General features: G+C 37.0%; 1 long non-coding RNA gene across 2 annotated transcripts in view; it reads left to right on the forward strand.

Moving 5' to 3' along the window:
- The window catches only part of LOC125933851 (uncharacterized), a 49278-nt gene extending 46185 nt beyond the window's left edge, over positions 1-3093 (forward strand). For both annotated transcript variants that reach the window (XR_007461124.1, XR_007461125.1), the window contains exon 4: positions 2735-3093. This is a non-coding gene — a long non-coding RNA (uncharacterized LOC125933851). The remainder of the gene's footprint in view (positions 1-2734) is intronic.
- The last annotated feature ends 18609 nt before the right edge of the window (positions 3094-21702 follow it).

Below are 21702 nucleotides of genomic sequence, written 5' to 3' on the forward strand. Positions count from 1 at the left end.
GCAGCCAACTTTGGCTCCGTCAATCTAACAGCTCAAAGGCTCATGAGTTCTAGCCCTGCAACAGGCTCTGTGCTGACAGCTCAGAGCCTGGAGCCTGCTTCAGATTCTGTGTCTCCCTCTCTCTCTCTGCCCCTCCCCTGCTTGTGCTCTGTCTCTTTCTGTCTCTCCCTCTCTCTCTCAAAATAAATAAACATTAAAAGTTAAAAAAAAGAATTAATTGTCATTTGATATATAATTTTGGTGTGGAATAATCTCAAGAAATCCATAGGCAATCTAGGAAGTATTAAAATACAGTGAATTTGACATATGCTGGATACATATGGCCCTTTGTTGTTAATGTTTATGTGCACACACTTCCCAGAAGCAAAGTCCAAACCTACCAGATGTTAAAGCAACTCCATCTAAGCCCATTACTCTGATTAATCTAGGCTTATTATCAAGGCTTCCATCTTGCAAATACAAAGTCAAATAAGATGTAGAATCAGTGAACTTTCTGAGATTAATTAGGAGGAAATGAAGCCTCTAAACATTTCCAATACAGTAAATTATTTGATCTATAACAATACCACATACATCCCCAACACACATTTGAAAGAAAAGCTTGAAGGCATAAAAAATATGCTTATAATAGAAATTATTGCTGAAGCTAGCCAGATGCCTTTTCATTCATAATAAATTGTTGTTATACTATACTCATATGGCTTTTAGTTATCCAAATATTATTAAAATATAAAAATTACAACTCCTACCCCTACTGAGAATAAAAACACTAATAAGTTTCTTTTCATAAAGAAAAAAACAAATTCCTAATATCCAAAATATAAATATTTTTGAATCACCTTAAAGGTATGAAGAATGTGGTTGAAAGTTGCTATAGGTACTACTTCAGAGTAAACACTTTGCTTCATAACATGAATGCAAACTCATATATTATATCTTTTTAATGTTTTATTTATTTATTTTGAGTGCGGGGGCACAGAAAGAGGGAGAGCAAGAGAAAATCCCAAGCAGGCTCCCCACTGTCTGTGTGGAGTCGGATGTGGGGCTCGATCTTACAAACCGTTGAGATCGTGATCTGAGCTAAAATCCAGAGTTGGACGCTTAATGGACTGAGCCACCCAGGCACCCCACAAATTCATATATTTAGAGGAAATATAAAAAGACCACAAAATTAAGTTGACATTGTGCATTTTTGTGTCTATGATAATTATCCTTTTGGCCTTAATTTGCAAATTTTTTAACACATAGAGTAAAAACTTCTGAAATTCAATTAGACTTATATTTAAAGACAAAGACAAGGATATTGTATATTATTTTATTGTTTCTGACCCTCTAAGTAGAAAATTGTCTTCTATGCTCAATTAAATAAATCAAACAAATCCTGTCTAATGTGGGTTGGTTAACACAAGGGTTATGATTCCTAAATAGTCATGCCCATTAGAGGTAACTGTCAGGGAGTTAAATTAAGGATAAGCTCCAGACATAGCAAATGTTTGGTAAGGATGTTTTCCCATACCCAGTCAGCTCTATAACATCTTGGAAGTCTGGCTGGCTTTCAGGACATTTTATTCCACTAAGCAGCTGAACTCAAAGTTTACAAATGAGGCAGACACTGGAATCTGTTTCTGGTATATGTGCTGCCGAAGAGAGCACTGGAATCTCTGATACCTGTTCCACAAACTCATTTCAGGCTAATCATTTGACTCCATTCTAATTTATTGTTTTAGAAATGAGAATAACTTTACTGGCATTCGTGAAATTGTGTACTACAGACCTCTTCAATAAGAGTCATCTGGGGTGTTGTTAAAAATGCACATTCCTGAATGCCACCATATCTCTATCATGTCAGAATATAAATTGTAGAGGCCAAGGAGATTGCATTTTTAATGGACTTTGTATTCAATATATATGCAACACACTTTGAGAGCAACTAAATCAGGCGGAGAATATAGGATATAAGAACAAGAAGAACAGGATCTGATGAAGATTCCAGATCCTTTTGCCTTCCAGGAATGAAGCAGTAACTGTCCTCTTCCTGAACCTTCACACTGACATGGGCAGGAGGCAAGGGGGAGCTGGAGGACTCCAGTACTCTGGGTGGGACTTCTGTCTTACTTTTTAAAATTGTAGTCTCTTCGTTAAATTGTAGAATCTGACAAACAATATATATCTTACTTCTTATCACTCTCACTAACATTTATGTGTGGAGGCAGAGAGATAGTTTGTCAATAAGTATTTTATAAAAGAACAAATGAATTAAATATCTGTATGTAACGTTACCCTTTATGTATCTGTGAAGTGACAATGAATTTATGATGAATTCTAAGCTCCCTGACTGTGAGGGTGACTACAGTTCCTTAATAGCTGAGGAGGTGGATTTCAGCTTTTAGGAAACAGAGGAAATACTATTTTTTGCAGCCTCTGATGTTGGAATGCCTTCCCCCCAACCTCTTATCCCAGTTTAATAAATGATAATCTTATAAATAATCTCTCAGCCTTCAATCATCTTCTCTTCCATGAGAAGTTCCGTGAAAGGTATTTTTAGACACTATTGATAAAATTTTAGCAGTCACTCTGGATAAGAATCCCATAACTAAAATATGAAAGTAATAATGATTTAAATATGATAATCTAACAACAATATTCATATGGTTAATGTTTGATCATTGGTTTTAAACTCAAGAACCTATCACTGACACCACTGTTTTCTTTTCTTTTTTGTTTTTTCTTTCAGTGTGGTTTCTTTACTGACCCCCACCTCTTTCAAGGACAGGTGCAGGCATCTGGGTGATGGCAAGAGATGTTCACTTGAAGGTACTGTTCTGATTGAAGGTCTGGCTGAAAGAAGTTTCTGGGACCTGTTGATAGAGCCACAGCTGGGTTCAGAAAACTGTGATGTTAGCCAGCGTCATGTGTTCTCCACCAAAAAAGTCCTCATTTTCAAGTGAGCATCCAGCAACCCCAGAAGTCACCCCACCTCCTCATTTCTATGCTCTGTAGCCTGCTTGTTGTGGTGCATGATGCCCAAGGTGGGCAGGTACTGGCTGGTAACACTACATTGCTATCAACAAACTTCACCCATTGTGCCACCTGTTTCTTCTCTGCTGCTCCTCATTGCTCACATGGTAGGCAGTGAGATAGCTCTCAAACACACAGGATCCGCGGTCCCCATGAAGTGCTGGGAACTTGCTGGCAGGAAATTTATGGAGAAATTTAGGGTGTAGTTGGTTTAAATAAAGTGAAAGTGGGTGGTACGGACAGCTTGCCAACCTGAACCCCACTGTACTGAGCTACAATGAGAGCCTTAAAGGTCTTCCAGTTTTCAGGATATGTGTACAAGATTCCAGCCACCATGGTGAGTTCACAGAAAAGGGGTCACTGATTCTTTAGCAGCTTTTGCATTTATCCTGACATCTTCATTCCAAAGCCATCACTGCCACTCCATTTCCTTGTTCTCCTGACAGCACCATTGTAAGTGATGTCTAATTGATCACCCATCTAGCCCATCTTCAATCCTGTCTCATGCATTGCCAGAATGCTTTTTCGAAAATGCATATGTAAACATAACACATATCCACTTAAAACATTTCTATGTTTGCATATCACTCATGGGACAAAATGCATAAGCATTTCATTGATGCAGAAGATCTCCATTATCTGGCCCTTAACTATTACTGCAAATGATTGCTGGCAAATTTCCGACCTTTACCTCCTCCACCAGACAAAGTTATTTATGTTTTCCCAGATATATAAAAGCGCTTTCTGACTCTGTGCCTTGGCATATATTCTCTCATTTTGAAACGCTCTTCCTGGCACCTGGGTGGCTTAGTCATTGAGCAACCGTCTTCCACTCAGGTCATGACCTGGCAGTTCATGAGTTAGGGCCCCACATCGGTCTCACTGCTGTCAGCCTGTCAGCCTGTCAGCAGAGAGCCCACTTCAGATCCTTTGTCCCCCTCCCTCTCTCTGCCCCTCAACAGCTTGTGCTCTCTCAAAAATAAATAAATATAATAGAAAGAAAGAAAGAAAGAAAGAAAGAAAGAAAGAAAGAAAAGCTCTTCCACTTATGTAAGGACCCGGAAAATGGCTACTAAACACTAACTCAAGTATATTGTCTATGTGGAAATGTCTCTGACTTCCCAGGGTTTGTCGTTTATTGTTTCCCTTCTACGTTTTACAAGATCTTATCATTGGCACTCTTTATATTGTTCTGAAATTATTCCTTTATGTGAAACAAGTCAATTATTTTGAGATTTTTTACTATTAACTTCTGAAGAGAAGTCTAAACACCTATATTTTTAATCATTTGACTCCCCAGTCTCTAAGCTCCAGAAAATCAAACAATGGATAAGTTCCAAATCCATGGTTTCCTGGTCAATAGACTGGAAAGAAAACACAGATCAACTAGGTGATTGTATTTTATCTTTCAGGAATTTAAACTGGAAAATGTAGGGACAATAATGTAGCTTTTAGCAGAAGATAAATCTAGAAAGGCCCACTTAAGGAAACACTGGAGGATTTTATGTCAGGTAAGGAAGAACCAGATTCAACCTGAAATGATGAGGAAACAATAGTTATGAGGAAACAGGAGCTATATGGCAAATCAGATAGCTATGCATGTTGGAGAGCAAAGCAAAGCAAACTTGTAGCAAAAGGGGGAAATGACAGAAATTTGGAGTGTCATGAGTCATTTTATAGCAGACCACATAATCATTAATAATTCTGTCTAATCTTCTACAGCTGATGCTCTTAGTGTACTGTCTTAGATCCTTCTAAAAAACTTAGGCTTCTAAATTTTCTCATTGGTCTGCAATATTATAATTTATATTTGCTTATGGCCTAATTATGCAATTTTTTTCTTGGATGAACAGTTATTCTTAAAATAAATTCTTCATTACTGGAAGTAATTTGAGTGATTCTTTTCATTTTAACCACAAAGTCCTAACTAGAACATCTTTTCCCACAATAGTATAAATTGCACCCAGGCTGGGATATTGTCATCTTTCTCATTATATCTCTGATATGTAGTAAGCACTTTCCCTTTCCACATTGTTAGATACCATTAACATGTTCCAGTTTGTCCCCCAAATCCTACAAGTTGCCAATTTATTGTAAACAGGAGAGTTACAGTTTATAATGTCTTACAGTAATTACCATGAAGGGGTAGTGAGAGGACAGCTGGCCAAGCTAAATTATCCAAAAAAAAAAAAAAAAAAAAAAAAAACCAAACAAAACAAAACAAAACAAAAACTTGGAAGATCGAACTTCCTAATTCACATATGAACAAGTAATTCAAGATGAGTCATATCCCACATTGACCACAATGGGGAACGCTAAAGATAGTAAAGTAGCTAGTCACTGGGTCCAGAGAAAAATAGAAATCTAGAACATCTGATACAGTTACTGAGATGAGCACTTTTATAAAGTCTATTTGCAAAACATTCTCATTTTCTCAATACTCCCCCATTTGAGGCTCTCAACTGACCCTTAAATTCTGCATAATGATCTGTACAGGTGACACCATTTCTTGTATCCATAATTTCAGTTAACTCCACACACCCTCATGTTCTGCAGTCTCTTCCCAGGTCTGGAAGCCTCTCATTTTAGACTTTCATATAACACAAAGTCACATGTAATGGAAGAACCCACCCATCATCCTAAGATCTTCTCTCAGTACTTTAAATGATCCTGCATATCACCCAACCCCCTAGAGCAAAGCTACCTTTGGTAACTCAAAGATGATTTATTCCTTTTTGGGCGATAAATATCTTTACAGTAGTATCTCTTTTGCTACACGCCTTGATAAAACATGAAAACAATCCACCAAACATATGCAAAATTAGATTTCTGGCAGAACATGCCAGAATTGTAATGATCAATGAATCAATGGATGATCATTGCACTAAAGACAAGAAGCTGACCATGGTCTTACAATGTTTTTACACCTAAAAAGAATATGTGAAATAGTACTATTTACAAGGCTAAAACCATATTATTTGGTGATCACAGCAGAAACAATGTAAGCACACTAATATTTTCAGGCCTCAAGACCCATCATCATTAAACTAAGTATTCAAGTAATCTAGCTTCACTGTTCTTTCTATATTAGGAAGAAGGGTCTTAGTACCTTTGTTAGGTAGCATTTACATACCTAACAGATCAAGAAAATATTCATGCTTTAAGTCATATACATGAAGTTATACCAATTTTTCTAGAATGGTAAGTTTAGACATGTTTAAAAGGTAAATGTAGAATAGTTACAAATAATATATTTTAAATGCATAGCATTCTGCGAAAGAATAGGAGTAGATTGAAACTGTATAATGAACTGTTGTAGAATCCAAAATCTCGTAATTGGATTAAAACTACTAGTTCCTCTTATTCTGAGTTAGTCCCTATTCTTCAAATAGAATAATTTATGTGATAATGTGACTAGAGAAAACTAAAGGAGCCCTTTAGAATGTTATCAGAGAATGATAGGAGAGCTATTTTTGTAGTTTATCAAGGTATAATTAGAAGTATATACTTTTTAAAAAGCTATGGAAATCTAAATATATTCATACTATTTTGTATTATACAAAGATTATTAACGAATCTGTGTATTCCTTAATTGTTTTTCCCGGTTTGGGAAATTATTAGAGTTATACTTTATCTGTACCTGGATTTAATGGGGAAAAATATGAATCTCAGTTATTCCATAACTATTCTTAGTGGAGCTGGAACTGCACCAATTGGGCAGTCTTAAAAAGCCTTACCATAGAGATGTGATATCATAGGATATCTAGTCTTTGTTCCCAGGTACTGTCACAGAACTCCTAAAATTCTTGGAATTTCCCAGTGATAAGGGTGACAGGATTGTATCTTTTGTTCTGAGGAGGCAACTCTTGGCAGCTCCTAGATAACCGTAGGATGGGGACTGGTTGCCAGAAAGGCCTAATATTGATTAGATGTCTTGGATTTTCAGTCCTACTCTCCATCCTTCAGGGAGATGAGAAGGACTGGAAATTGCATTACTCACCAATGGACAATGATTTCATCAGCCATGCCTGTAAGATGATACCTCCATAAAGAACCTCTAAAAGATGAGATGTAGAGAGTTTCTGGGTTAGTGAGTAGGAAGGAGGCATTAGGGGAGTGGATCTAGAAGCTCCACACTCTTTCCCCCAAAACTTGCCCTATGTATGTATTCTATTTGGCTATTTCTGAGTTGCATCCTTTATAACAAATTAGTAATGGTAAGTAAACTCCTTTCCTGAGTTCGGTAAGTCTTGCTAGCAAATTATCAAATCTGAGGGGAGATATGGGAACCCCTGCCTTATAGCCAGTCACAAACCCTTAGAGACTACCGTGAAGAAGCCAAAGCTCGAATTCAGGTATTGTAAGATTTAGAGAATAATTTTCATATTCAGAATAACTATAAAGTCCTTGAAAATTTTCCTTTCCTATTATAATGGCCACATTTTGTATTTGTTTTTTAAGAAGACACCTTTGAAAATATCAATCTACATTTTTTCATATAAGGTAGTGTTATGAATTATCTTCCATTCCTAGGGAGAAAGTCTCAGCTTAGTAGAAGAAAAGGTTAAGACATTATGTGAGTATTTTTAGGCTTCATATCCGATTCAGACAGCAAATGAGGGTATCTTTGTCTTGGAGAGTTCCTCAATTGCTAGGAGAAATGGAGAAGAAGACAGTTCATGTTAACATAATTATTAAAATCAATGTGGAAACTCCCCCTCATTTTTATGATAGTACTTGAATCAACTTGGAAACTCCACTTTGCTTGCTTTCTGTCTCCTGACAGGTGAGGATCAAAAAAGCCTTTTAGGTTTAAGGAGAATTTTCTGGCAGATAACTATAACATGTATTTCAAAGGCCATTAGCAACATGATTTTTGGGAGGAGCTGGATTTTATTAAAAATGGAATAGAGATACTGGATGATATTGACAAGTTGATGATACTGGAAGTTGTTAGGTATTTCTTAAGAAATTTTTAAAATAAATAAGAGCATATAGTTTTATTAGAATTTTACTCTATGATTTCAAGAAGAATGGAAAAGTCAAGGCAAATTTCTATGCAAAGTGTTCAGAACAGAGTATACAAATGTCATAATATTAAATAACATGGCAGAAAGGGCATAGCTGTAATAAACATACTTTTTGAATTATTATCGATATTTGCATATATCAATGCAAGAAACTCAATAATTCCACAAATTACTAACCACTAATTTACAATATATTCACTTGTAGGTGGTAATTTCTTCAGGTCAGCAACCTGAATTATCTGTAACTTAATTTTCTATAATCACCACATTACCTCACAGGAGAGTTATGAAGTATGACTAATTAATGATGATAGCATTTTGAAAATTCAGTGTGTTATATGCTAATGCTAAATAATATGATAGCAATAACGCCAGGTGTGTAGTACATCAATGGACATTTACAAATGATAAACAAATTAAATAATAAACATATAATTGTCTATTATTCGTCCAAACATGGAATAGTTTATATTTGTATTTGTCTAATCTAAAGACAGACAGTATTAATTAAAACTCCAGTTCTAGCCTAGGAAATACACTTGGAAATATTTCATAAGTTGAAATATAAGGAAACTAAACACCAAAATGTGATTTTTGCATTCAAAGCTTCTTACAAGAGAAAAAAGTTACATACCTGATTTCATAATCCACTCATGTAACCATACATTTGCTTAATTCAAAGAGTACATACACTATTGGTAATATCAGGATCATTGCTATGTTCTCCGCCTTCTGACACCCTGTTAAAAATTACTAAAATCATTTTATATCCAGTATATGATAAGATCTGATTTTGAAAACATGGGGATATATTGATCATTAGAGTCAACTTCATAGGTCATATTCATATTCTCTGGATAATAAGGAGAACATATAAGGTAACTCTTTCATAGCTGATAGGATATTAGGCAGAAAAATGCTCACTAATACATCAGGACATGGAAAGGTTGCTGTATTTGACCACTATACTTCCTTTTTCCTAACATTCTCCATGTTTTTGTTTGGGTATGGATAAGTGTAGAACTGAGCCCTTGTGTTTCACGAACAAACCCACCAGCAGACAAAATTGGGGAGTTGGATGTCGAGAGTAAGAGCAGTTTGGTAAAAGGACTTCTAAACCAACCAACAGATTCCATTCCCCTAGCCAAAATGACCAGTTCAACTGTGAGAAAATTATAGGACTATCCTTTGAATGGCTAGGTAAATTTTTTTTTTTCCCCCTACCTATGGGAAAATGAAGAAGCTGTTATTTTTAATTACCTTTAACTTTGAGGAAATCAGCCTAAGGACAAAGTAAGAGAATGAAAATAAAGAAATCTTAAAGAAACTGAGATGAATCCCCTATAAGACTAAGTCTCAAGCCTTTCTTACTCTATACTGTTCACATACATGAGCCAGGGCACCTGTTCTACAGTGGTATGGATTATAAAATGATATGAATGATACAATCTGATCTCTTCCACAATGGTATGAATTTTCTACACCAAAGTCCCTAGCATATAAATGTGTGTGTGTGTTTGCGTGCACACACATATGTATATATTTCAAGTGCTATGTATGTTTGGTTGTAAAAAATTCATAACATATTTTTATTTAAAAAATGTTTTTCTTTGTTGGTTGATTCCAAATAATCCCCAAGTTTTTCTGTTTGGCTACTATTAACTATATACAGCTCTTAGATAGTGTCCTCTATACGTCCTTCATTATATACCTCTCCAGTCTAGAGAATCTTTCTTGCTCCTGATCTCCTTCACAAATGTTCTTCTTTCTCCTTTCCATGGTGTTCTTTCTTTTCAGTTTATCCTACTGCTTCTGCAATATTATTGACTTAACAAAGTTTCATGGGATGATTTAAAAACTCACAGCCTAGGGGCACCTGGGTGGCTCAGTTGGTTTAGTGTCTGACTTTGGACCAGGTCATGATCTCATGGTTCAGGAGTTCAAGCCCCACATCAGGCTCACTGCTGTCAGCACACAGCCTACTTTGGATCCTCTGCTTTCCCCTCTTTCTGCTCCTCTCCTGCTCATGCTCTCTCTCTCAAAAATAAATAACCATTTAAAAATAAAACCTCAAAACCTAGTAACTCCTTTCTATATCTCTCTGGGTCTCTGGAGTTCAACCTTTTCCCATGAAGTGCACACAACTTAGAAAATAATAGTTTTTCTGGGAAGCTGGCAGCGTAGGAGAATGCTGGGCTCACTGCGTCCTGCCGATGACTTAGATTCCACCCACACCTGCCTAAATAACCCAGAAAATCGCCAGAAGACTAGCAGAACGGATTCTCTGGAGCCAAGCGCAGACGAGAGGCCCACGGAAGAGGGTAGGAAGGGCAGAGAGGCGGTGTGCACTACAGGGACTGGCGGGAGGGAGCCGGGGCAGAGGGGCAGCTCACCAGCAAAGCAGAGCTCCCGAGTCTGGCTTGCAAAAGCTGAGGGGCCGGACAGAGTGTGTTCTGACAGCAAGCGGGACTTGACATCTGGAAGGTTATAAGTTAACAGATCTGCTTGGAGAGCGGGAGGGCTGGAGGACAACGTAAGGGAGAGTTGTTGAGCCCCGGATGACAGAGCACAGCTTGGCGGGGAAAAAAGGCACTCACCAGTGCCATCTCCCTCGCCCATGTCCCAGCCAAAATCCCAAAAGGAACCAGTTCTTGTCAGGGAACTTGCTTGCACTGCGCAAACACCCAACCCTGTGCTTTTGAGGATCCACCCCTCTGGCAGGCAGGTCTGACTCCCTCCTGGTGCCGCAGGGCCCCTCCCGAAGCAGATCTCCAAAGAAAAAGCGAGCTGAGCCTGCCCCGCCCGTCCCCCGTGCACCTTGCCGATCCACCCCAGCTAATACGCCAGATCCCCATCACAAGCCTGGCAGTGCACAAGTAGCCCAGACAGGCCACACCACCCTACAATGAATCCCGCCACTAGGAGAGGGGAAGAGAAGGCACACACCAGTCTGACTGTGGCCCCAGCTGTGGGCTGGGGGCAGACATTAGGTCTGACTGCGGCCCCGCCCACCAACGCAAGTTATTCAAGACAGAACAGGGGAAGTGCCCCGCAGTTCTGCACCACTCCAGGGACTATCCAAAATGACGAAAGGGAAGAATTCCCCTCAAAAAAACCTCCAGCAAATAATGACAGCTAACAAACTGATCAAAAAACGATTTAAACAATATAACAGAAAGTGAATTTAGAATAATAGTCATAAAATTAATCGCTGGGCTTGAAAACAGTATAAAGGACAGCAGACAATCTATTGCTATAGAGATCAAGGGACTAAGGAACGACCAGGAGGAGCTAAAAAATGCTATTAATGAGCTGCAAAATAAAATGGAGATGACCACAGCTTGGATTGAAGAGGCAGAGGAGAGAATAGGTGACCTAGAAGATAAAATTATGGAAAAAGAGGAAGCTGAGAAAAAGAGAGATAAAAAATCCAGGAGGATGAGGGGAAAATTAGACAAATAAGTGATGCTCTAAAGAGAAATAATATTCGCATAATTGGTATTCCAGAGGAGGAAGAGAGAGAGAAAGGTGCTGAAGGTGTACTTGAGAAAATAATACCTGAGAACTTCCCTGATCTGGGGAAGGAAAAAGTCATTGAAATCCAAGAGGCACAGAGAACTCCCTTCAGACGTAACTTGAATTGACCTTCTGCACGACATATCATAGTGAAACTGGCAAAATACAAGGATAAAGAGAAAATTCTGAAAGCAGCTAGGGATAAACATGCTCTAACATATAAAGGGAGACCAATAAGACTAGTGACAGATCTCTCTACTGAAACTTGGCAGGCCAGAAAGGAATGGCAGGATATCTTCAATGTGATGAACAGAAAAAAAAAAATGCAGCCGAGAATCCTCTATCCAGCAAATCTGTCATTTAGAATAGAAGTAGAGATAAAGATCTTCCCAAACAAACAAAAACTGAAGGAATTCATCGCCACTAAACCAGCCCTACAAGAAATCCTAAGGGGGATCCTGTGAGACAAAGTACCAGAGACATTGCTACAAGCATGAAACCTACAGACATCACAATGACTCTAAACCCATATCTTTCTATAATAACACTGAATGTAAATGGACTAAATGCGCCAACCAAAAGATATAGGGTATCAGAATAGATAAAAAAACAAGACCCATCTATTTGTTGTCTACAAGAGACTCATTTTAGACCTGAGGACACCTTCAGATTGAAAGTGAGGGGATGGAGTACTATTTACCATGCTACTGGAAGTCAAAAGAAAGCTGGAGTAGCCATACTTATATCAGACAAACTAGACTTTAAATTAAAGTCTGTAACAAGAGATGAAGAAGGGCATTATATAATAATTACAGGGTCTATTCATCAAGAAGAACTAACAATTATAAATGTCTATGCACTGAATACGGGAGCCCCCAAATATATAAAACAATTACGCACAAACATAAGCAACCTTATTGATAAGAATGTGGTAATTGCAGGGGACTTTAATACTTACAACAATGGCTAGATCATCTAGACAATGGCTAGATCATCTATTGACATTTATTGTCAATAAAGAAACAAGGGCCATGAATGATGCACTGGATCAGATGGAATTGACAGATATATTTAGAACTCTGCATCCCAAAGCAACAGAATATACTTTCTTCTCGAGTGCACATGGAACATTGTCCAAGATAGATCACATACTGGGTCACAAAACAGTCCTTCATAAGTATACAAGAATTGAAATCATACCATGCATACTTTCGGACCACAATGCTATGAAGCTTGAAATCAACCACAGGAAAAAGTCTGGAAAACTTCCAAAAGCATGGAGGTTAAAGAACACCCTACTAAAGAATGAGTGGGTCAACCAGGCAATTAGAGAAGAAATTAAAAAAAATATATGGAAACAAACGAAAATGAAAATACAACAATCCAAATGCTTTGGGATGTAGTGAAGGCAGTCCTGAGAGGAAAATACATTGCAATCCAGGCCTATCTCAAGAAACAAGAAAAATCCCAAATACAAAATCTAACAGTGCACCTAAAGGAAATAGAAGCGGAACAGCAAAGACAGCCTAAACCCAGCAGAAGAAGGGAAATAATAAAGATCGAGCAGAAATAAACAATATAGAATCTAAAAAGACTGTAGAGCAGATCAATGAAACCAAGAGTTGTGTTTTTTTTGAAAAAATGAACAAAATTGATAAACCTCTACCCAGGCTTCTCAAAAAGAAAAAGAGAGATGACCCAAATAGATAAAATCATGAATCAAAATGCAATTATTACAACCAATCCCTCAGAGATACAAGCAATTATCAGGGAATACTATGAAAAATTCAATGTCAACAAACTGGACAACCTGGAAGAAATGAACACATTCCTAAACACCCACACCCTTCCAAAACTCAAATAGGAGGAAATAGAAAGCTTGAACAGACCCATAACCAGTGAAGAAATTGAATCAGTTACCAAAAATCTCCCAACAAATAAGAGTCTAAGACCGGATGGCTTCCCTGGGGAATTCTACCAGACATTTAAAGCAGATATAATACCTATCCTTCTCAAGCTATTCCCAAAAAATAGAAAGGGAAGGAAAACTTCCAGACTCATTCTATGAATCCAGTATTACTTTGATTCCTAAAGTAGACAGAGACCCAGTAAAAAAAAAAAGGAACTACAGGCCAATATCCCTGATGAATATGGATGCAAAAATTGTCAATAAGATACTAGCAAATCGAATTCAACAGCTTATAAAAAGAATTATTCACCATGATCAAGTGGGATTCATTCTTGGGATGCAGGGCTGGTTCAACATTCGCAAATCAATCAATGTGATACATCATATTAATAAAAGAAAAGAAAAGAACCATATGATCCTGTCTATGCAGAAAAAACATTTGATAAAATTCAACATCCTTTCTTAATAAAAACCTTGCAATGTTCTAGTTTAAACAAAGTGCATTCTTCTGAGGTTCTTGCTCTGAATGGCTCCCAGGTAGAACCTAGTTTGAAAAAGAGTACTACGTGGCAATGAGAAAGAATGAAATATGGCCCTTTGTAGCAACGTGGATGGAACTGGAGAGTGTGATGCTAAGTGAAATAAGCCATACAGAGAAAGTCAGATACCATATGTGTTCACTCTTATGTGGATCCTGAGAAACTTAACAGAAACCCATGGGGGAGGGGAAAGGAAAAAAAAAGAAGTTAGAGTGGGAGAGAGCCAAAGCATAAGAGACTCTTAAAAACTGAGAACAAACTGAGGGTTGATGGGAGGTGGGAGGGAGGGGGGGGGGGGGATGGGCATTGAGGAGGGCATCTTTTGGGATGAGCACTGGGTATTGTATGGAAACCAATTTGACAATAAAGTTCATATATTAAAAAAAAAAGAAATGTGCTTATGGAAAAAAAAGAAAATAATCGTTTTAGATAGATAGATAGATAGATATAAATGGATAAATTAGATTGATGACTGAAAATACATATTATATGTTTATGGAGATATACATATATTATCATTACCTCATTTTACTGTATAGCAAATTAGGATTCTATCCTGATACCTACCAGTGTTAATACTCTATATAGAACTCCCCACTCCTTAAGTATGGGATGCACAGTGGCTTGTTTCCAAAGAATACACTTTGGAAAGAGGAAAAAAAAAGAATAACTTCACAGTGGAGAGATCTGTCAAATACTACCTCAGTCAGGTAATCATGATTAACATCAATGAGTCATGTTGATTTATGTACCCTTGGTACGATGCGATCAGAACAGAAGTTATCTCTGTAGTCTTCCAGTCAAAAACCCATAACCCCAGTCCAATTATAAGAAACAAATCAGACAAATCCCAATTGAGGGATATTCTACAAATACGTGAGCAGTTCTCAAAACTGTCAAGGTCATCAAAAACAAGGGAAGTCTGAGAGATTTTATGGCCAAAATGAGCCTAAGGAGACATGATGTCTAATTGCAATGTGGTATCCTATACAAGATTTTAGAATAGAAAAAAGATATTAGGTAAAAACTAAAAAGTATGAAAAAAAGGATGAGCTCTAGTTAATAATAATGTATCAATACCACCTCATTAATTATGACAATATACTAATGTAAGATGTTAATGATATGGGAAATTAGGTGTGAGTATAAGGAAACTCTGTCCTATATTCACACTTTTATGTAGTTCAAAAAGTATTCTAAAATTAAAAAAAAAATGTTTCAAAAAATATACTATATTTTGGGTCCTTGAGCTGGCTTGGGTTACATGTTTTCTACCTTTGAGCCTAAACTAAGGCCTAAACCAGAAGCAGGCCGAGTGAGCACCTTGGGCCATTTTTCCTACCACTGAGCTCTCCCATCCATCAGGCTCTTAAATTTAGGTAGACAAAAAAGTCACCCCCCAAAAAAAAATAATGATAATAAATAAAAGAAAAGCCTTCTCCCAGGCTCTGAATCCAACTCTCAACCTGGTGGGCTTATCAAGAGCAGCAGAACCGTGGCAGGGTAAGGGGCCCAGGTGTGAAAACTTCTGAGGACAGACATCAACACTAAGAGAATTCTCCATTCCTTTCCTTGTGGTATCTTCCGTCTACCAAAGAATCATCAGTGTGTTTCATCCACATCACAACTACTCTCTCTGTGGGTTGATAAGGGAAATACTAAAATATCAACATAGCATTTATTGTGTTCCACTAAAACAACAAATAAATCTTATATAGCATAGATACTAAAAACAGTAAATTTTAAAGACCCAATAGAGTATGGTCATGAATTTAGGACATATTAGTTACATATCACATAATCTTTAGCAATAGCTCTTATTTTTAATTTTAAGGAAAATTATAATGCAAGCCACAGGAGATATATTTGTTCTTTGTTTATAACTTCATTACTCTCACATGTTGACATTTCATGCAAGAATGACCACATTATACTAGTTTGTATTTAGAAGGTATATTTTGTGACAATACAACATGTGTTTTGTTATATTACTTACTACAAATTAATGCCTCTTGTTAATTTTTTCTCTCATGTTAATCCACATTCATCTTCATTTTGCACTTTGGTCTAGTCTCTCCATTGTTTTTACATTGCCAAGACTTTACATACGAACTTATGGATATATAGTTATCTGCTACTGTGTAACAAATTTACCACAAACTTGGAAGCTTAAAACAACACACATTGATTCTGTCATAGATTGTGTGGGTCAGAAATCCAGGCATAGCTTAGCTGAACCCTCCACTTTTTAGGTTTTTATAAAGCTGTAATCCAGGTGTTTAACACACTGTGGTCTCATTGGTAGTCTGATTGGGGAAGATATTATTTCCAGATTCTTCCATCTTTCCTTCAGATTGTTGGTAGTGTTTATTTTCTTGAGGTTACATAGCTGAGGGCTTGGATTCTTGATGGCTGTTGCACTGGAGGGTGTCCTCAACTCTGAGGAGATGCCTAGAGCTCCTAGAGGCTGCCCACATATCTTATCCGTGTGATTTTTCCTAATATAGCTACTCTTCAATAAGCCAGCAAAGGGAGTTTCCAAAGCAAGTCAGCTAACAAGAGGGATTCTTCCATTGGTGACATAACATGCCATCAGCTTTTATACATGCAAGTGTCTAGAAGCAAATCACAGATCCCTCCCACATTCAAAGACAGAAAGTTACACATAGGTATGAATATTTTGAAAATGGGGAACATGATCGGTCACCTTAAAGTCTATGCATTACAAAGGCACAGTTGATTCAACATAGTTCAAAGGTTTGACACTGTAGGACCTTTAAAAATATGCCTGAAAGATGTATTTTTATGCAAATTGTCAGTATATTAGCAACCATCAGATGAATATCACAAATTCAAAGTTCAGAACATGTTTTATATAATGGTGCTTTTTATGTAAAAACAGCTGACTTTATTTATTTGCCCATTTATTTATTTATTTATTTATATGCTCATTAATTCGCAAAGTATCTTTACTTAGAAGGTCATCCATGAAAATATAATATAAGTAGTTTTTTTATGAAGAAGGCAATTTTTATTTTATTCTATTTATAAATTGGAGCCCTAAGACCAATAACTTATATATTGGAGCCCTAAGACCAATAACTTAGCTTAAAAATTAAAAAGATCCACATGTAGCATTACAAACAGCAACAAAATCTAAACAATACCACAAAATATTAAAGCTGAGAGCCATCCTTATTCTTTATGAAATTATTAGTGATGATGTATAGAATAGAAACTTCTAGCTGAAGAGCTAGTACAAGCAGGTATTAAAAAGATAGCATGTATTAAACACTCTGGAAGTTAATAATATTGGAAACTTCCCCATTCTTTTGTGTTGGTCCACCAGAGAAATGAAGACAAGAAAGGTGCAGAACAGTACATAGATGTTAGCAATTAGGGAAATTTACTGGCAGAACTCAGAGACAAATATAATGATCTCCATGGCATCAACACGAAATTGTGATATCTTTTTATATATGTTAAGATCTACTTTTTTTTAGTTTATTTATTTATTTTGAGAGAGAGAGAATGCACACAAGCAGGGGAGGGGCAGAGAAAGAAGGAGAGAGAGAGAGAATCCCAGGCAGGCTCTGAGCCATCAGTGCAGAGCGCAGTGAGGGGCTTGAACTCAGGAACCCTGTGCTCATGACCTAAGCTTGAGCCAAAACCAAGAGTCGGATGCTTGACTGACTGAGCCACCCAAGCGCTCCAACATCTCCTCTTTTTAAAGACCTTTTTGAGGTCTATGTTGATCACAAAAACCAATCTTGCTCACTTTGATTTGTCACTGTTGAAACAATGTAAAACTGAAAAAGAAAGAAATAGAACAATGATTATGAGCTTACAATTTTTGAGGCGAGTGACTTTTAAGAGTCTTCAGAAGTGACAGCAATATTACAACCATATTTTGAAAATCTTTTAAATGAGCTGTTTGCAATGCTCTCATGAATGCCCTCTTCCAAACTCAACCATTTCTGTTTTGTTTCTGCCCATGCATTTGAATGCTGCCCTAGAGGCTAAGGGTATCAGTCATAAGCACTAGAATCAGACTGCGGCCAGAGTAGATACAGATGTACAAATCCATCTCTCTCCACTCGAACAGTCTGGTAAATTCTGCATGCAGCTGCTGGCTCTGAATGGTGTTTAATTCTTCTATAAAATATATTCTGAGAGTATTAAGTATATATTATTTTTCTATCTACTATCCTTTATTTATCTATTCCATCATTTGGATGTACAATTTAGATATGATGAATTCTGATGATTACTTCAAATCCCTATCAAGTGAGTGTCTCCATCAATATCGTGGTCCCAGGCCATTTTTGTCTATTCTTTGATTATACGAAGAACATATTATGAAGCAAAGCAAGAAAACAAACAATATATCTTTAATTTTAAAATAAAGCTATTGGTCAGGTTTCTTTCACAGTGTTCAACAAATAGCTTTAAAATAAACTGGGAGTAATAAGGAGAATGAAGACACAAGGTAGAATAGATCTAGGGTAGAAAGTTTCAACTTGAAAAGAAAGATAAGAAAAATATGGAATGATATGGGTGACAATTTCCTTACTTTTCCTCACTGTGAGGTTTAGTTGCTTTCCACTGAATGTCTCTCTTCACCCTTCTGTACACTCTTAACTATTTAAGAGGATTGAATCTAGTTGTTGTAAATGAGCATATCCAGCAGACTCCGTTTTTAACAGAAAACTAAAATTGGGCAATTTTCCCACTCACGTCCACCCACCAGTGTTAAGTGAATATATCAGCAAAGTAAATCATGTGTAAACTCCCCCTTGCTGTAAATGAACATCTTCTAGAAATATGTTGCCAAAGGCAGTTCAGTTGTATCCTTTAAAAGAGAAACCTATTCAACTCATGAATGTAGACATCAATTCTTGCTCATATCAGAATGCAGACCATTACCTCTGAAGAAGCTTGGAGCCAGTGCCCCCCTCAGAAAATGAAAACAGTGACAGTTTTTCTAGTAAGAAACCGGTTACACAATACAGATTCATTCACAGTATATGGTTCTGGCATGTGCCATCTGTAGCACACAAGCAAATTTCCCTAATTACTGATATCTCTCTATGAAGGCCCGTGTTCTCTGTGTGTGTGTTGCACTTTCCTTTTCATCAGCTCCCTTGTGGACTAAAAGCAACATTTCTGCCAGGTGAGCTTAACAGATGCCATTTTCTGACCTAGCCAGCAAAAGGTCTGTTGCTTTGTTTTTTGCTGGAAATATTTCTTGTCGGATTGTACAAGGTGTATGCTTTTCAAACTGAGCCACCAGCTTGTAGACCATGTTCCAGTTTATAATTCTTATCAAAATTAAAAAATTTATCCCCAGTACACTTAGGGCACACCAGTCAAAGCTTACAATGCATGCCAAAACTCTAATCCATCAAGTCAGTGATGAGTGAGGAACATGATGGGGACAGGTGCAGAGAAATCAGAGCAAGTAGCACTCAGTCCAAGTAAGCATGCAGAATCCAAGATCTAAATATACAAATCCAAGGTCAAGTTCAGCTAGTATGCTGAAGAAAGCAGAGTAGATGCACGTGGAGGATACTCAACATTTTTCTATGCCATAGTCATTTCTGGAAAGTTTCTGTGAAAATTCTAGACTCTGCTCTAGTGTTTATGTCTCTTTTTTAAAGGTCCTACCATCTGGGACCACTGTTTCTGTCATATAGACTCTTTTCCAGTACCTACTTTCCTAAACTGTTCTCTTTGACATCTAGGTATCTTCTTACCGGCATCTCTTTCCTGTACTTAGATCTACATTGATTTCCTTCATTTCTACATTACTGTTGTGCCTATAATCTTTATCTTATGAGGTTAATAGTCATTCCACAAATATTTATAAATTTTCCATCATATCCCAGTTTTCTTTGACTTGCATTTGTTTTTGTTTTTTCTTTCTTTCTACCTAGATATAAGGACCTCAAGGATAGGTATTTGGTGATATAAACTTGTTTTTTATAAACCCTATATCTTTTAGCATACTACAGGATACAAAGTGAGAATTTCATAAGAACCTTTTAATAAAAAGAAAAAAGATAAGCAGATAAAGTCCAGATATATATTATAGTTTAAATCAAATTTAAGTACATTGGTTTTGTATATTGGAAATATATAGATACAATTATCAACAAATTTCTCAGGGAAAATTGCAAGTTAGATCCAGAACCAAGCAAGGCTCTAGCATTTGATATGCTGAGGAAGAAGGCAGAATTAGAGTGAGAGTAGAATTTTCAGAATCGTAACTGATTGGACACGAGATAAAGTAAGAGAAGGTTTTATAGGATGACTTCTAAGTTTAGGGATAAATGATACAAAGTATCACTAATCAAAATTTTTTGTGTGTTATGCTCTTTCTTCCAGACTAAACTTTCTTCCAGCATTGATAGCTGAACCACATTCCTGTCAACTTCACTATCCAAGATAGATAAAACATTTCATTCAGCATTTATTCAGCAACTATTTATTGAGTGAATAATAAGACACCAAACAGGCACAAAGATGCATAAGACCTAGCTGATGATTTAATCAAGACAAATGTTATTTATCCATTTATGTATGTATGTATGTATGTATGTATGTATTTTTATTTATTTTGAAAGAGAGAGCGCGTGAGCGTGCAAGCACATGCACGAGCAGGGGAGGGGCAGAGACAGAGGGAGAGAGAATCTCAAGCAGGCTCCAGTGAAGACAGATGGTACTTAGACCAGGGAAACTGACACATCGCCTGCATACACAGAGTGCTATGGAAACGGATATAATCTGGCCTTGGAATGCAGAGAAAGGTTTTACGAAAGAAATGTCATTTGAATTGAGTATAGAAAATAGTAGTATTGAATTGAGTATCAGACATTCTAGCTAAAAGAAACTGCCTATGCAAGCCCGTAAAGACCGAAGGAACATGTTTTAGGAAAACTCCCAGGTCCCTGCCTTCCTTAACTCTTTCATTCTTCTGTAAGCAATGGCAATGCTCAACTGGGTCTTACAACCTAGTGTGCTCTCTACAAGAAAAACTGAGGAATACTGGCTTTATTCCCCTAGAGTAAAATATAAATTTACTATTTATGTTTAAACCTAATTTACATATGGCTGGAATAAATCACTGGAAATTGTTGTTAAAAAAGATATATTTTCTGGGGCGCCTGGGTGGCTCAGTTGGTTAAGTGTCTGACTTCGGCCCAGGTCATGATCTAACGGTTCGTGGGTTCAAGTCCCGTGTCAGGCTCTGGGCTGACAGCTCAGAGCCTGGAGCCTATTTCAGATTCTGTATCTTCCTCTCTCTCTGTCCCTTTACCACTCATGATCTGTCTCTCTCTCAAACATAAATAAACATTAAAAAATTTTTTAAAGATATATTTTCTGAAGATAGCACAATAGTAAGCACATGATAACAATGGAGGTGATTCCAAAGAAATGACGACAAGCAGAGCTCATGGTAGTTTTTTTGTTTGTTCATTTGTTTTAAATCAACTCAAGATATTTAAACTCCAGAGGTCAAAAAAGATAAGCCTTGATTTGAGCTTACGTTTTGGCTTCATTTCTCTATTTTACACTGTGTTTATACATAAAATTGTAATAATGACATAGAAATTTCACTTTTTCAAAGTCCTTTGAGAAACTCTGCTATAGACCAGGTCAGAGCAGTTGGACAAAGATTATTTAGAGT

This window comes from Panthera uncia (genome assembly GCF_023721935.1).
Source record: "Panthera uncia isolate 11264 chromosome A1 unlocalized genomic scaffold, Puncia_PCG_1.0 HiC_scaffold_16, whole genome shotgun sequence".
In the NCBI taxonomy this organism is placed as follows: Eukaryota; Metazoa; Chordata; class Mammalia; order Carnivora; family Felidae; genus Panthera; species Panthera uncia.